The 17,840-nt window shown below is 39.7% G+C and overlaps 1 protein-coding gene across 1 annotated transcript in view; it reads left to right on the forward strand.

Moving 5' to 3' along the window:
* LOC310896601 (uncharacterized protein) overlaps positions 1–2,003 on the forward strand; it is a 177,408-nt gene extending 175,405 nt beyond the window's left edge. Inside the window, exons 6-7 of the transcript XR_014581653.1 lie at positions 715–827; positions 1,550–2,003. The gene's annotated coding sequence lies outside the window, so the exon portion shown is untranslated. The remainder of the gene's footprint in view (positions 1–714; positions 828–1,549) is intronic.
* The last annotated feature ends 15,837 nt before the right edge of the window (positions 2,004–17,840 follow it).

Here is a 17,840-nt window from a genome sequence, read left to right on the forward strand (position 1 = left end):
TGCAATTTGGTTGTCTGTACTGTCAGAAGTGTTGGTCTAGTTCCTGTCCCTGTCTTACCAGAACAACCTGGTACACCCCTGGACAATACCCACACACAGTTCAGGGGTTAGCACAAGTTGTCACAAGACAAATCTACTCAGTTCCCATAGTATAAGTCAAATCATGATTCTAGTGGCTTGTTGTTTATGATAAGAATTAACCACCAAACAATGAACTACACAGCCAGGGTCAGTATCAGTAACACAATAGATAAATCACAGTGGTAGATGTTTCTAAAAGGTCAATACATACCTACAAACCTCTAAACGTGCTTCCAGATTTAATTGCAAGAAGATTTAAACTCACATGCAGATGTGTACATGCATATACTTTTACACATACTGGGCCATGGGGGAGCTCCCGCTGTCCGTGTTGCTTCCTGCAACTGCCATGCTTTGCACCACCCCTGGGGCCGGCACGCTGCAGAGCATCTCTGGAGGTAGGACACCAGGTTTTGACTGCTGCTGTTTCCATGATGAGATCTCTGCACCTGGTACAAAGTGAGATTCCACTCTTTCAGGTTAATTCCTTCTTAGTTTCAAAAGTCTATTTGTAGTTCCTTGGTTACTGTTTACTCTGGTTTATGGTCATCTTTCTCTTTAACATGATGAGTTTTGGGGCAGTTTTGCATATTTGATCCGCACATGCTGTTTACAGCCACATGCTTATCTTAGCAGGTGGGGTTATCCAGGCCCTCTGCCAAGGATGGGCTGTGCAAGCACCCCCACAGTGGGCCAAAGATCATTTCAAATGGACAGTTTGGGATGCAGCCATCCCGTTTTGGAGGGTAAGAACATTTAATGATGTGGACACAGAGTCTTACATGTGGCTTGGGCTCAGTGCCAGAGAACTATCCCAGGCACCTTTAATTTACCAACACAGACAGAGCCAAAGATGACTCTCATGTGGGAAATGAGCAAGCAAACTTTGAGGTACATGCAAGATGCAGAGTCAAGGTCCTGATCTGGGAGATAACTCTCCTCCAGTGCTCAGTGGTTTATAGCTGGGATTTTTGTTCTTTCCAGCATACCAATAAAAAACAGCCATAAATTTTAGAGCTTAATTCTGAGTTTATATTCCAATGCTTTGCATGCTCAAATGGGGCATAGAGCCAATGTTTTGGTTCAACACCATCTCTAAAACATTGTATTAGCTTTATGTCACATGCAATAAAAAGGTAAATGTCTTTTGATCTTGGTCTGAAGCCAGGTCATTAGAGTTTTCCTCCCCAGCCTCTTGGGCCTGCACAAGGTCTTATTGACTGTGGAGCTGATTGCAAGATCTGGTTGCTTGCTCCAACCAATTAACTTTCTTTCTAAAACCATTCTTAAAGGGATAAAATACAGGCTTTGAAACTGGGAGGAGCATTTTTTCTCCCTTGGCCTGTGTCTATTTACAGCCACTTCCCTGAAAGATGGCAGAGGACAACTGACCTTGGAAAGGGGAGGGAGGATGTAGTATAGTCAAAGTTCTGTAGAAGCTTTCAATTTTTGCCATCTGTTTTTTCAGCATTGAAGACATCACAACCATGAAGGATGAATACCATAAAGGATGAAATCTTGTTTTTGTCACTGGTCCTGTCTCCATCAAAGTTTTTTCCTTCAGATGCCTCATGGATTTGACCCTTTTGTTTACACATTGGTGTATCATGTGAATAAAACCTTCTTGAGCTGAGCTTGCATGAGGTGGAGCACAGACTCCTAAAGACTTTATTATAATTTCAGAATAATCCCACAAGACTGCAGATTGACCCGGATAAACAAACTGGGGGAATGCTGATAGCTGAAGTGGAAAATCCTTCCTAAATGAGTAGTGAAGACCTACTTGATGCAGAATTTGTGGTGTCCATATGTAGCATTGCAACATATTACAAAAATAATTGTGAATATATCCAGTCTTTCATCTCTGATTTCCTTTACATTCCCTGAGTACATATGAATAAAGTCACTCAGAGTAAAAGTCATACTGTCTTGAAGTCCACATTAGAATCATGAAGGGACTCCCAACATAGTAAGTTTAGTGTCAAGTTTTGTAAGGAAGGGAAAGCTGACAAGACACTCTGAGAGGTAAAAGAAAATGCAAGGACTGTGGGGAGCCAAGAGCAGGAAGAAGTACCTGGACTAGAGAGAGCAGTATAGGATAAGTGAAGGGAGTGGTTGGGTAGAAGAGTAGAAGAATGAATTATGACCTAAAGACTTCAAATTTAAATCATTCACCAAGAAATTTGGGGGCTTGGTAGTAAAGACACCTAAAGACGGTATTCTAGGAGCTGAGATTCAGAACAGAGATCCTATTTACGGCTGCCTGGCACCTTTCACAAATTATATATTTTAATAAAAAATAAAATTAAAAAAAAATCCTGCTGTGTGGAAATAAAAAGTATAATTAGGGGTTAAATGTGGTAGCATCCGTTTGCTGTTTGTATATGCAACTTGCCAGTAGTTGCAACACTACATTCTCTGGAAAGTAAGAAAAAAATGAAAAATCCCCACAGTATTTTTTTTCTCATAATGTGCACAGCATGATGTCAGTCTGGCAGAGGAATTAAAAAATAAACAATAACACACATTTTTACCAAACAGAAAAAATATCACTTACAAAGGCAATAAAATAGCTGGTGAAATATGTTGTCTCATGTCCTTCGTGACCGAAGAGGAAGCAGGTAAGTGGTAGTAAAGCTGGGGTTTGAGGGCAGACACTTTCTGGGAGACTGTGTAGTACATTTTTTTGGACCACTGTTTGCATTGGCCTTATCTCTTCCCCACCCTGGAGGCAGGCAGCCCTCATAAAGGTGTTTCCATGAGGATGCGTAAAATGCTGCAGAACAGCACAGCTCCTTTCCCCCACACTGCCTCTACATGTCATCCTTCCTCCCAGTGACAGAACATGCTACTTTACATTTCCAATGACAGCAATTTTTCTTTGTGTGAGGGGAAGGACACAGCTAAATTTTTTCAACTCATAGAATTACATCTTTTCAAAGCAATCCAGTTGGAAAATGTTCACAAAGCTGAAGCTTTGACGAAATCTTGCTCTTGCATTGGTGCCTTGTTTGCAGTAGTACTGGCTTCAATAAAATGTTCACTGGAAATAATTTTTCCTTATTGAGTTTTGAAGGAGAACCTTTGGATATTAAAAGAACTGACTAAAATTTAGATGTTCGCATAGTGAATGTCTCCATCTGAGTTAATCATTCATAGGCCCTCACAGACTGAGGAAAACAAAATGAAACTAAAGTGAACTTCTCACTGCCTGGTGGGGAATGAGGACTGATCTGAAGCAGATTTTGGAGTCCAGTCATTTTGTGCATGACCTAGTTTATGAAAGGGCTCAAAATAAACCAAGGTTTCAAACACATAATTACATATTGAAAACGAACTCTGGATTCTCAGTGCCAGTACACTTTTGAAGAGAGAGCAAACGTCTTAATGTAGATACCTCATTAGGTCAAGTGAATTGCACTCCAGAAACACCTACATTTCTCTCTGCCTAAAAATATTTTTGATTATAAAGGGGGTCAGTAGGTCTTGTGAAGACATCTCTGTTGTAGGGTTCCAACATAGATTAAGTAAACCCCTTTCACTATTATTCACTATATGTCTTTCAGTACTCTGTGTACCAGGATGGAAGAGGTCATGTACTACAGGTGAGATGTATTTCACCTGTAGGGGTCTACTCTGAATCAGGCACTAGTAACACTTAAGTCTGGTTTTGCACATCAAAGATGAATAGATAAATAGACTGTTTTGCTCTGAAAGCAGATGTATAGCTCACTTTCCAAGAGAATTTGGTTTTCATTCCAGTATAAAAGGAAAATTACTTCAGAAACCTCCAGAGGAGTGGCCATCATATTCTGGCCACCCCTTATGTTCACTGATTTTCACAAAGCTGGATGTTACTTTATTATTATAATCCTTTTTCTAATGAATTTCTTCAATTCTTTAATATTTGCTGTAGTATTTTTAAAATATTTTTATTTCTTGAAATTGAAATTGTTTATGATTTGATTATCTCAGACCCTCAAAATTGAAGAAGAATAAGGATCAGAAGATTCCTCCCCCCCCCCCAAAAAAAAATTTTTTTTTCTTCTTCCTTTCAGCATTTCAGGATAAGGCTCTTAAGATATCTATCTGGGCTATGGTATGGGTTTAAGAAGATGAATATCAGGCCAAAGCACCAGATACACTATCTGAAACTAAGTGCCACAGGACAGACCATATATAATGCAAGAAAACACTGCATCAGAGAAAGAGGCTGTTTCATTTCCCTCCTTCAAAAGAACTGATCACCAGGCAATCTATGAATTTGAGGTTGTCATCTTCATAATAAACGAACAGAAGTAAATTTTTAACTTGGAGGGAATCTCAGGTCGTTCCAAATTCAACTGGTGCCTTGGCTGGCGGCTCATTGCTGCCACATGCTAAATACTCTGAATGCTAGCCATCACCATCCAGGAAAAATGTCGGTGTAGTTCATTGCTTCCACAGACTCATATCTCTTCGGAATTACAGAGCATCCTTTATGGATCACCATTTAATCTCAGTGGCCTTCTGCCTTGCCAACAGCCCTGAAACACCCCTAGACCTCTGGCTAGTTTTGTCCCTCTGTATTTGGATGAGTAATGTTAGTAGAGCTTTGCACAATGAATGACATGATGGTAAAAAAGAAAATAAAACAATATCCCCAAATGACTTCCAGGACTCATGAAGAATGAAACTTTTTATCATTTTCATATTTTCTATTACATCTGCTTCCTGCAGAAAGAAACATCAATGCCAATAACAAGTATGCTAATTACTATTTAGGCCATAGCTTCAAGTCTTTAAGTAATGTTGAATACTTCTTTGGTTCAGTCAGGAAATTCACTAAGACACATTTCTTCAAACTGCTGCCAAAGGGAATGTCTGTTTTTAATACTTGAAAAATAAACCAGATTTGCACTTTTAAGTGACCACATTTTTACAGCTCCTTTTGGACTCCTATGCAGCATTTGACTTTATCCCACCTCATACTTTCTCCTTCCAGCCATCATGCTCAACTCATCTACACTCTAAGGCAACACTGAAGATCACAGTTCTGGGAGAAAATTGCTATAGTTTTATGCACTTTGGTCTAACGTAGCATGAGGCAGAAGCAGAGTGTGATTATGGTGGAGCCATTCATTTTCAATGTCTTTCAGCAATATCTGAGGAAATACTAATAAACAAAAAACAAAAACAGAAGGTGCAGAATAACGAGGAAGAATTTATCTAATATACAAAAGAAAGTTCAGAGTCTTAACTTCATTCTTCCTACTAAAAGCCACTTGTGGTCTCTTTGAACTGTTTCAGTTCTTGCTTTCCCAGTAGTGTTTATGTTTTGAATAGTTGTTTCTGCTGAAATTTGTGAAACAAAAATCATTGTTTATGTAACACCTTAGCAGCATATACATTTAATTTAAAACTGGCTTGGGAAATCCAACTCATACACATTCCATATAATAGCTAAAAAAAAAAACAAAAAACAAAAAAACCACCACTAACTTGGAAGAGAAAATAGGGAAATCTGTCTTGCAAAGCCATCAAATACAAAAAGTTTTTTCTTACTGGGAAAAAAACATCAACATGGACGTACAGATCTTTCTGTAATCAATGGGAGTTGTACACATACCTGAAGACAAAATGAGACCTCTTCTATTTATTTGATATGTGACCAAGAGAGCTGCATAGCTGAGAGCTTGAGATCAAATGGTAAATTCTAAAATGATAGAAACCTGAATTTAGAAAATGGTACTTTTCAAAATGTTCATTAAAAAAAAAAAAAAATGTTCTTTTTTTAAAAATCTGTTCACTGGATTCATTTTCAAATGTGATTGCCTGGAGATCTACAAGAGTCTGAAAGCCAGCTCAGTTGTCTTAACACTTGATAATTGCAATTAGGTTTTCAGTTCTTTACAAATTATATTAAATTGAGATATAAGTGTACATGATTTAAAGAAAATGAAAACAGGCAGCAGCTTTCCCTGAAATGCAACGATTGGTACCACAAGAGTTACTGTATAGACAAGACCTCATTGTTCACTGTCACACAGACTTCATAACAGGTCTTCACCAGAGAAGCCTTTATCTGTGTACACTCCTGTTCAATTCTCTTAAATAGTTTATCTTGCATAAACAGGTTAGCCTTGTCCATGTGTCACATATAGCTACATTTTACACTTCTCAAGCGTTTGCACGATTTGTCCCCATATACAGCTGGGATGCTCTAACCTTGCCTTCTTATACCCCGTTCAGTATTTATTTTTTTTATGCCAAATAACCATTACTTATGTCACAAGCAGTTGGTGATCTTGACTGCCGCAGCACCCACATGTCCAGTCTGAAGCATTTCAGTGTACTCAGGGTTTCACAGGGCTAGATCTACAGCATTTGGAAAATAACCTTTGATAGCCTTAGCTGTTCCAACCCAGGAGGTTAAAGTAGCAAGAGCAACGATTGCCTGGGGAGAGGTTATTGTACTGGAACTTGGGACTTCAGCTGTGTTCTGTGTAGCTGTTGTATGTGGAAGGGGCAAGAGGGAGAGCGAAAGAGACTGTGGAGAAAATACTTTGCACTTTGACCAAAACATTTCCATCCCCTGCCCTCCCCAATATGCTGGAGCACAGACTGATGGGTGGTCTCACTCCAGTCTCCCTGAACAGTAGTTCATACAGTACAACAACAAAAAAATGCAAGTGTAATTTAACACAACATGCCGCCTCTGCTCAGACATGGCCCAGGCCTGATCCAGGGTGGAGATTGAATTACCTCCCAGTCCCACGGAGGGTTAGCCCTCCCATCACTGGCAGACAGTGAGAAGAGGTTTGGCATGCAGCTGCCTGTGCCTTATCTATTCCAGGGACAGAGATGGGGAGGGGGGCTCAAATTCCACTGCTGTCCCTTCCCAGACCATGCATAATATGAAGACTCTTTGCAATTCCTTGTGGATGAAATAGAAGTGGTTCAACAGCAGTAGTCCTGGAAGTGACAAATACTTAACCCAAATACTCTTTACTGAAGCCACAGGCACCTTGCCACACCAGGAAAGCATGCAAGCAGCTTGAGGCACTGGTAGCCTCCAGGCCAATGGCACTTGCAGCATTCACAAAATGAGCGGTCAGTGCTTTCCCTCTGTAATATAAACATTTTATTTCAAAGATAAATCAATTTAAGTAAAAGTCTAGCTGCAGTTAGGAACACGTGCACATATAGAGAGAGATAGAATAGTCTAAACAATGTATTTTCTACTGTTCATTTTTTCTCAACTTTTTTTCCCTCAGTTGTTTCAAAATGGAAATGGACTAAGTTGTGCTTGCATCTGTATGTGGAGATCAATAGATTTAAGTAAGCTAAAATACCAACCCAAGATTGACTTTTCCTGCTCAGATACAGAGGCAACTTAGAAATCTGGCACATTGCACATTGTGGTGCCCTAGACCTGTTTAGCATCAAGACCAGGGAAAGACATACCAACTTTGTCCAGGATTATTCCTCTGCTTAAAGTTAAGCAGGGCCTGTGAAGCAAGTTCTGAATCTTTACAGCTTGCTTGCTTTTATAAGGTGAAATAACCATGTAATTATATCATAATTGCATGGCAGTAAGCAGAAATTAGACAAAAATATTGCTGAATAACTGGATGTAATTATGCAGCTTTACACAGTTACTAGAATTTGCTAAGATCTTGTGTCAGTCAAGGCAATTGCTCCTCCTTGGTAACCATGTAATTTCACTAAGCTGAACTTCTAGCTTGGAGGACAGACTGATCATGTATTTATGTTGTAATGATATAGTAATAATTACCACATCCAGCCACCGTATGGAAGGTACTGTGCAATAAGTTCTGAATACTTACCATACATGATAATTTGAAGATTGCTCATATCATACCACTGTTCTGTAACTTAAACCTATATTTTCTAAGTTTCTCACCACTTCTTACATCTATTGCATGCTTGGAATGAAAGAGGAACGGGTTCCTTATACAGAAGAACAAAATATTTTGTATATATTCTGAATCAAAAAAGGGCTATTTCCTTCAAATGTCATTATAAAATTTCACTGATTCAATTGTGTTTTAGTCCAACATAGCCACAAGGGTCAATATAATTGACAAGATTCCCAAATTGACAAGATTCCCAAAGTTCAGGTGTCTGCATAAATATTTGCAGAAAATGTAACTGTGCCCAACATGATGGGTCTGGACTTTTAGAAATTAAAATAGGTAATTAGGATTAGAAACCACAGCAAAGTTATATGTTATCCATCTATTTTTTGACCAACTTCTTCTCCTTGGTCCTCTAGCTTCTGGACTGTCTGTTCTCTCACTCTGTCTCATCACCTCATTTTCCATCATGGTCAGTGCTTGCTCTCAGCCGTGGGGGTGAAGCCTGTTTTTCTGGATGGCAGTAACAGCAGAGATGGTGCCAGAAAGCTGGTCCCACCACAGCTCTTTGCAGACCAGCCTGAAGATGATCCCTTCACCCATCTGTTCCTGCATATCTGCTTATACGCCCCTCTACCACACGCCTCTCTGTACAACAGGAGCATTTTGGCACCTTCCAAAGCGTTTGGCTTCATTGTGTTTGGCATCTTGCTATGCAGACCAGAAACAGCGCTAGAATGCTTCTGCATTTCTTTTATGACTCCTGTTCCTTAATTTGGCATAAAATCCTGGTTAGCCTCCTCACTTTTACATAGGCAGTCTGAAACAAAGAAGCCTACTTCTGTCACTTATAAGAAGAAAATGCTACAACAGGCCTATCATTTCTGAATACGGGCACCACTTCCACTGAAGTGGGGACATTTCTGACTTCCAGCCAGATGGGAAAAGCATTCTCAAGGCCTGAGTCTCATGTAGAAATTGTGTACAGTCAAAACCATACCTTCAAGCCTATAATCCAGGTTTTAGAATCGTGTTGTCACTTCCTTTCCTTTCCCTTTGCTTCACAAAATTTCTATAGGAATTGTTATTACTAGCAGAGGAAACACTCCTACAAATTGGTGTATTTGCAAGAAAGAGCATTTCCACAGCAGCTTTAGATATTGAACATGTAAAAGCTAAATAATAGCAGTAGATGATTGTGAATTGTCACATATAGAGAAAAAATAATCCATTTCCTCCATGAACTATTACTAGCTTCAGAATTTGTTGGGAGGATGAAGGGTCTGTGAATTACAGAGCCATAGCAAATTATTTCAGGGAAAGAGAAAACATGTTCTAGTAAAAGCATGAAATGCTAAAGCACAAAGGATAGATGTACTCTGGAGAACGGGAGGAAAGACAAACAAATTTTAGAGAGAAAATGAGGTTTTGGAAAGCTAATTTAGATGTGGTGCAAGAGAATGGATGGGGAAAAGGATCTAAAAGATTTTAGACATGGGTTTTCCGACACACAGTTTTCCAGATTACTCAGTTGCCTTCTTTTCCTCTGGGCCTGCCAAATCCAAAGCAAGACAGCCATAACTCTGTCCTTCCCTGCCATTTTGGCGCTGCAGTGGATGCAGTCCTAGCTACAGGTTGTGAACTGGAAAAGATGGGATTTCAATGACCTGGAAGAAAACCTAACCTGAATACCCAACTGAAATGTGGATGCAGTTTTGTGACTGACTGTATGGTCATTCTGGCCCAGGGCAGCAGCAGCTCTCTCACGCTCCCCATTTGTCTTCCTGAGTTAGTGCTCTCGGCACAGAACTCAAAGCCTCCAAGTTTTGCTCTGAACTACGATAATTTTTTTCATTTTGTGCCATTAATTTTCCTTCTATTTCTCCATATGTGAAATGTTATTTAGATTAATTCCCCACCTTCCAATTATGCTTCACTGACATTTTTCATATCAGCATCTCCTGTCAGATTTTTTTTAACTACAAGAGCTATTATTATTATTATTGTTTTTTGTAAATAGCTGATCTCACAGTAATTTTCCATTCATTTTTTTTTCTTTTACAAATAACAACGTATTCCACCCAAAATTGAGGTCTGCATTATTTTAAGTAGTTACCAAAATACATTTTGCTACTGAGGTTTCAGCAAGTGAATGAAAATTTCTAATAGAATGGAACATTTCATGAAAAATTTTTAAATGAACTCATTGCAGGTCATATAACAAGGGAATTCCAGCATTTCTATCATGGTTTGAAATATTTCTTCTGCTTAGACTGTTAAGAAGGTTGCAGAGTGATTATCAATCTCTAAACATTTTGAAGGTGGAAAAAAATTTTTGGAAGTTGAAACATAACAGCTACTCATGAGCTTTATGATAAATGTATAACTTTGCTTCATGTGTAATCATATAAAATAACTTGCAATTGTGTTAACGTGCTGGCATTCCTTTCTTTTCGCAGAAGAAATTAGTATGCATTTATTTAACCTGTCATTACATCATACTGTACATCAGTCACTATGCAATTACAAAGGTAATGGTTACCATGTAATACTGACAAAGCCACTGTTCGGCTCTTGTAATTGGTAGTCACTAAAATGCATTTTCCACATGATGAATGAAGTAGCCAGCAAAGCAGTCAATGCTGCATGAGATTTGCCAGAACAAAGATTAGTTTTAGAGTCTTGTATGAGGTTGAAAGTACAATAGTGAGTCTGTTTCTTGTTTTTTTCAGTTCTGTTACAAAACTCTATAGACTAAGTTCAGCAGCGGAGAGTCATGAAGGGAAAAGGAGCACATTTGGGGGGCAGGAGGAAAGAAACTTGAAGGATACAATTTGCCATGTGTAAAGGTCAGTCCAAGACCCACATTAGTCTTAAATCACCTCATTTTAATTTAAACCCTTTCTCTTTCTGCAGCAGCTCGGCTATTGACTATGGTTCCTTGACAGAGCCAGAGATGATGGGACCAAAGTGAGACATTTTCTCCAGTAGCTGGAGCTGATACAACATGCAGTCAGGATATCTTCCCACAGGTACATTTATCTCTCTCCCAGACAGATGAGGACAGGCTGCCTTTAACCAGCAGCTAAACTTGGCTGTCTTCCTCCTGTCACCTCTTACAAATTTGCTCCTACAAACAGTTAAACCCTCATTGGAATCAGTCTTTAAGGCATTTGTGAAGGCCATCTCCATAACATTTGCAAGTACAAGTTGATTTAATGAAGGAATTCTGTCATGTTAGAAAATCTACTGAAGAAAAAGCTGGAGGTGAGATGTGGTCTTTAGTCTTGAATTACATTATCTTAAAGAGTAAAAGTTTTTGATGCTACAGTTACTTCCATGTTTTGAACAGTAATCTGTGTCTTCTTTAGAAGAATTTAGGAATCTGATTCCTAACACAAAATATATATTGCCCAAATATCTGGATGTTTGCCTTCTTATTTTCACTTAAAATCCATGAGAGTGAGGAACTTTGTGAAATACTTCTTGCTACTCCCTGACCCTTTGAGCTCCAGCACCCTTAAAGCCTGGTGCCATCCCCAGAGGCATCTGGAGACTTTCCAAGGGGTTCCCCTCAGCTGCTAAAAGGAGCAGCCAACCTTCAGTATGGGATCAGTATGTTGAAGGCCATAAAATAGGTGGACTCCGAAAGAGTGGAATCTGACAAGCTAACAAGTGTGCTTTCTGATTCTGTGCGGCAGTGCTGTGAAATGTTTCACATTTACCCCAAAGAGAAAAAAGCTCAGAGATATATTACGGAATTGCCCATCAGCACTAGCCACTTCTCACAGAGACACACCATAAGCCATGGAGGCTACCTGACTAATCCTCAGACTCCCTATAGTATAAAACAGATTACCAGTTCTAGTCCTAAAAGGACCAAACAGGCAGAGCTCAACTTTCCTCTGCAGCAGGTTAAGCCTCCAGTGGCTCTGCTGAACTGCAACCTGAGCTCTGTTTTCTGGGGCCCCGGCCACCCGTAACATTATCCCAATTAGGCCAAAACTTAGCAGATAGAAAAACAGAAACACCTCTCATCTCTGCCCCCCACACAGGGCATGGGGAAGTGCTTTTCTTCCAGACAACCTGTGGGTCCTGCTGGGATCTCAAGAGCCTGCTGAGATTAATGCACAATAACCCAAAATGTGCTCATCAGGACTCGACTTCAGTGTAGTTAGGATTTTACCTGGTATGCTGTTCTGAATCATATAAACTGAATTTTATATTTGAGCTAAGAGCTATTCTGTCACATGTCAAGCCACTTTCTCTCCAAATCCTCTCTTTGACTTTCTTCTGTGATGCCCAAACCCACCAATGTACCACTGATTTAATTACTGCATTAACAACAGCAACACTTCTAGCATCATCCAGCTGCATGTTGTGTCTCCGACAGACATCAAAGCTTACTGATGAGAGACAATTTATAAGAAACAAGAGCTTGTAGAAAAATCTTTCCTCTCAGCTTTTCTGGTAATCAATGGTAGGGAATTGCAATCATTTGCAGCTGCAAATGGCTCTTACTTTACATCTAAGGCTATATATACAACATTCAGAATTTCTGGGAAAAGAATAAATCTTAGGAATATGATTTGTCTGTGTAGCCACTACAAGTAGTATGTTTAGCTTTTCAAAATATCTGAGGGCAATTGTGGTACAAGAAGCATAAAGGAAGAGAGAAAAGGGATTTTCTAATCAACTGTGTGAGGGCTTCCCAAGGTAAAAGACGTGTTTAACTTCATGGGACATCATAGAACAAGAGCAATGAAAACACTTAAAATATGCTATGAAGTAATGTTGCATTAGCAAGGGGATGGTCTGCACAAGCTATTCTGGCTCTTCTGTCTCTAACTTATCTAACTCTATGAATACTTTTTAGCTGGTCTTTGCTTTCACCTCTCACACTTTGCAGAAAAGAAAAGAATATGCGCAGCTCTGGGGAAAGAGGGTGCTTGGAAGATTAGGACTTAGTGTTTGGATTTTGTGTAGAACTAGTCCATAAGGATAAGTTTTTTGAATACAGATTCAGTGACATTTCAGTATTATGCGTTAAGAAACCATACTTAAATAGACACACTATTTTCTCTGTCTTTTAACAACAAAACTAAACTGTAAGCTATTGGCAGTACCTCTTCTGAGCTATTTGCCTGAATTATTTCTGCAGTAAATCTCTAGAAATGTCCACTTAAGCAGCAAGGGTCATAAATATCTCATGGAAGCCATAAAATACAACAGAATTTTGGAAGTCATAATTTTAATGGATAAAACTGTGCTATAAAAGAAGGACCTCTGGGACTGAGGCTAAAGTAAAATTTATCTAAGTGAGCTGCGATGCTAATCCATCTGCAAGCGATAAATTATCTTCTGTCCCAGGTGTGACATATTATCCAAAGGGTGCCTAGTGATTAAGGACACAAAGGTATAGATGTGGCTGAGGTCCAAGAAAGCCCTGAGCAATTAGCAGTGACTGGAAATTGTCAACAATTGCTCTGGATGTTTGATCATTTCCTCTGCACTCATGTTTGCCAAGGCACACACTCCCGAGCGTCTGTGGCTGACCTCCGAAGTGTGCACAGGGACCAGTGGCAGGACCCGCCTGGGGAGCCTTGCTGCTTTGGCCAGGCTGCGGACAATCTCTTCAACAAGGTACAAGTGCACACCTCTCCAGCTCCCACTGAACTCAGAGGGTCAGGCCAAATGTTGGGGAAAAAAAAGAAGAGAGAAAGAAAGAGAGAAAGAAAGAAAAAGAAAGAGAGAAAGAGAGAAAGAGAGAATGAGAGAAAGAATGAGAAAAAGAAAAAGAAAGAGAGAGAGATAGAGAAAGAAAGAGAGAGAGAGAAAGAGAGAGAGAAAGAAAGGAAGAAAGGAAGAAAAAAGAGAGAGAGAAAGAAATGAAGAAAGGAAGAAAAAATAAAGGAAGGAAGGAAGGAAGGAAGGAAGGAAGGAAGGAAGGAAGGAAGGAAGGAAGGAAGGAAGGAAGGAAGAAAGAAAGAAAGAAAGAAAGAAAGAAAGAAAAAAGGAAGAAAGGAAGAAAGGAAGAAAGAAAAAGAAAGGAAGAAAGGAAGAAAGGAAGAAAGGAAGAAAGGAAGGAAGGAAGGAAGAAAGGAAGGAAGGAAGGAAGGAAGAAAGAAAGAAAGAAAGAAAGAAGGAAGAAAAGAAGGAAGAAAAGAAGAAAGAAAAAGAAAGGAAGAAAGGAAGAAAGGAAGAAAGAAATAAAAAAGGAAGAAAAGAAGAAAGAAAAAGAAAGGAAGAAAGAAAAAGAAAGGAAGAAAGGAAGAAAGGAAGAAAGGAAGAAAAATAAAGGAAGAAAGGAAGAAAGGAAGGAAGGAAAATAAAGAAAATGAAAGAAAGAAAGAAAAAAGAAAGAAAGAAAGACAAAGACAAAGACAAAAGACAAAGACAAAAGAAAAAGAAAAAGAAAAAGAAAAAGAAAAAGAAAAAGAAAAAGAAAAAGAAAAAGAAAAAGAAAAAGAAAAAGAAAAAGAAAAAGAAAAAGAAAAAGAAAAAGAAAAAGAAAAAGAAAAAGAAAAAGAAAAAGAAAAAGAAAAAGAAAAAGAAAAAGAAAAAGAAAAAGAAAAAGAAAGAAAAAGAAAGAAAGGAAAGGAAAGAAAAAGAAAGAAAGAAAGGAAAAGAAAGAAAAAGAAAGAAAGGAAAAGAAAGAAAAAGAAAGAAAGAAAGTAGAAATGTTTTTGTTTTGTTTTGTTTTAATACATAAATAGAAATATTTTTATTTGGTCAGAAGCAACAACAAAAAACTTTCTGTTCTAAAGAAAGCAAAAGTAATTCTTGGAAATGCTGAATTGCACTGTGGTATCATTATAAACGGCTGGAATTCTGAAAGGTCTTTCGAAGGGGCCAGCGCAGTCCCCATAAATTAGCAACAATAAAATGTTTAGCCAGCAGGCAGGGTGTGCTGGACTGGAGACCCAAATCGGTCCATATCCTTATACAAACTGATTATGTTTCAAACAGTAAAAATGGCGAGCTGTTAACGGCAGCGAGCATGTTTACATAACTTGGTGTCACTGGAGGGATCAGAGACAAACCCCTCGGATTCCCTTATTTGCAGAGGAGATGAACAGGATCCAGCTCCTCCAGCTCCCGTGGAGAAGCCCCAAGTCTGTGCGCCGGAGGAGCTGCTCTGCTACTGACACGCACTGAAGCTCCGTCAGGCTGCTTGGATGTAAGCTCCATCTAGCTGATAAAACACTCCTTTCTGGAAGGGTCCAACCGAATTACCAACATGATGAGGGGACTGCCATCACAGAGGCAGAGTGGAGATGTGTATGGATCTGTACTTGCCAGCCAAAAGCATCTGGTACGAAGGAAGATGGTGCCCTCAGTATGTCCAAATGGAAGGGCTGTTTGTCTGCCTCGCTGTAGCTTCTCCAAACCCCTCCTAGCAGCAGGGAAGCCCCGTTCTCAGTTCTTTACAATCATAGAAGAGAGCTATGCTCCTCACCCCAAGCAAAATGCTACCTATTGCATTGTTCTACTCCTATGGAAACAAAGTCACTGTCCATCCAAAAACCTTCTCACAAAATTGACTTAACTCACCCTGCTCCTCCTGGGCTTTGACATCCTTGTTGCTACTTATTTCCAGTAATTTAATGTGGATTATTTCACACCTAAAGAAACTACCAGCATTTGTAAAGATGCCCTCATTAAACACTATCAATATGAGGCTGTTTCTGCAGTCATTTTCCATTGGACTCTTTCTTTTTCCCCAGTTAGTCTCATTTGCTCCCTGCCACAAACCTGGAGTTTTGATTAAAGGCTTTGTTATTTTTTGACCTGTCATGGAGAGACTAAACCACACCGGGAACTTCTGTATCCACCAAGAGCAACCTGGCAGAGGTCAGGCTTTCTCCTGGATGCAGGGGAGCCTGCTTTATGCCCCAAGGGGCCCAGTCATGTGGAGAACACCAAACACCACTCAGCAGTACAGAGAGGCTGAGGATGCGCTGCTCCACAGGAGCTGCAGCCCTTCTCTTCTAGTCGTACTTCACTTTTGCCACTCTGCTGAGTAGGGGTGCCTTCTCTCACCTTTAGTCATCGGTGTAAAAAGGAGTCACTTATATCTTGCTGCAGTTCAGTTTGCAAAGGGAATCTTCAGAAAGCTACATCTGAACCCATGTTCAGTTTCCTTCCCATGTGAAATTGTTATGAATCAATATGAATTGATGAAAGTACATGGGGTCAAGCTCTGCAGAGGGCTCTGCTTTCCTCTGGTATTCTGTCAATGACTTGCCCACCACACAGCCATGTCCACAGAGCAGGGGACAGGCGACCCAAGCAGATGAAACCCCTGTGTAAGAGCTACTCACAGCAGTGCCTTTGGATGGACAGAGAGACCCTTCTCACCTTGCCTCCATTTACTTTACTTACAGATGTTGCTTGTTCATGCTCAGATTTATAGCTACAGGACTGCCAGAACAAAACTTGTCACCTTGGGTCCTTGCTGACCAGAGCAAAGGAGATGGGCTATAAGGTTATTAGGGAGGTTTCTCTGGGGTGTCTGCATAGCAACTGAGTTTCACTGGATATTTTAGCTGTGTATACTGTATAGCCATTGTTCAATAAATTCATATATAGAGAGGTCTCTGTAACAGTTAATAAATATTCACTTCATTTATGAAATCTGGAGGGTTTTGGGTAGATCTGCGTGAAAGCGTTTTTGGCAAATATAAAATTCAAATATAAGAAATATCTTTATTAAAATGTAACTGTGAATTGAACGACTTGCTTCAGTCAAAAGGACAATGGGAAAATGTAGGCATTTCTAAAATCCAAATATTTTATTTTAGTGGCCTAAAGACAAAGGATTTTAATTTGTCTTTTCTGAATAGCAGTTTTATTTTGGTGTTGGGCTACACTTTTTAGTAAAAGATAAGAGTTCAATTGCTTGAAAGATAGGTGCTTTATTTTGAGTTCAGACAAAATCATTTCTTTGACTTATCTGGGGATTGGCTGGTTTTAGCTAATGATCATAACCCTTCTTCCGCATCCCGCATGCATGATGTGGTTCGAGGTCTGGGGAACTGGAATTGCCTTCTCCGGAGCCTGTCTGTCCTGGTGACCTGCTCTGTCACCAGGAGTCTTCAGGGACTTTTTGTGCTTGCCTCCCTCCTCTATTTTCTGCCTGCCTGGCTGGTCTGGGAGCTCTGTGAGACAAGCACTGTTGCCAGACACCTAAATGCGCAGTGCTGGGCATGCTGGGTTGGTTGTTTACATAGGTGCTGCTGCAATGGGAGCTTGTCAATAAATGTCTCCATCCTCATATAAATGTTGTTATAACTGCTGAGCATTTTTGAAAGTCTCACACCTGCCCATTCCCGAGACTTTGAAAGGCAAAGGGAACATGAACCAGCTGCAACTGGAAACCACAAAAGGTCTGATCAGAGTTCATCCACGAGGTAGCAATACCAACCATGCTATTATAATCAACATCTGAACCTACGTTCATAAAGAGAGTTGACATTTATTCCCAGGACAGGTTGCTGATGTGTCATGCACACATGAAGCGTATGGGTGTTTCTTCTAATTGTCACACACAAGTCACAAAAGGAAAGTGGCAAATGCAGTCTGATACCACCTCCCTGCTTCTGTCATGTAGATGTAGCAGGTGGCTGGCGCGATCGGGTACGTAACATTTGGATGTCTTCAGTCCCCCAGAATTAGCCATAAGGCTTCACTAAAAGACTCCCTGAACAAAAATAAAATGTCAAACATATGCCATACAAAAAAGGAAACAAAAGAAGGCTGTAGTTATAAATGTTATATGAGCTTACTCGGGTCCAGGCCACCACGGACATCCCTGCTATAGGTTTTAATGTGGTTTGAAATAGAAGCCATTAACATCTCACGTATAGTAACTCTAAATATACTTTAATTTACCATCTT

Source organism: Anser anser (genome assembly GCF_964211835.1).
Source record: "Anser anser genome assembly, chromosome: 3".
Lineage (NCBI taxonomy): Eukaryota > Metazoa > Chordata > Aves > Anseriformes > Anatidae > Anser > Anser anser.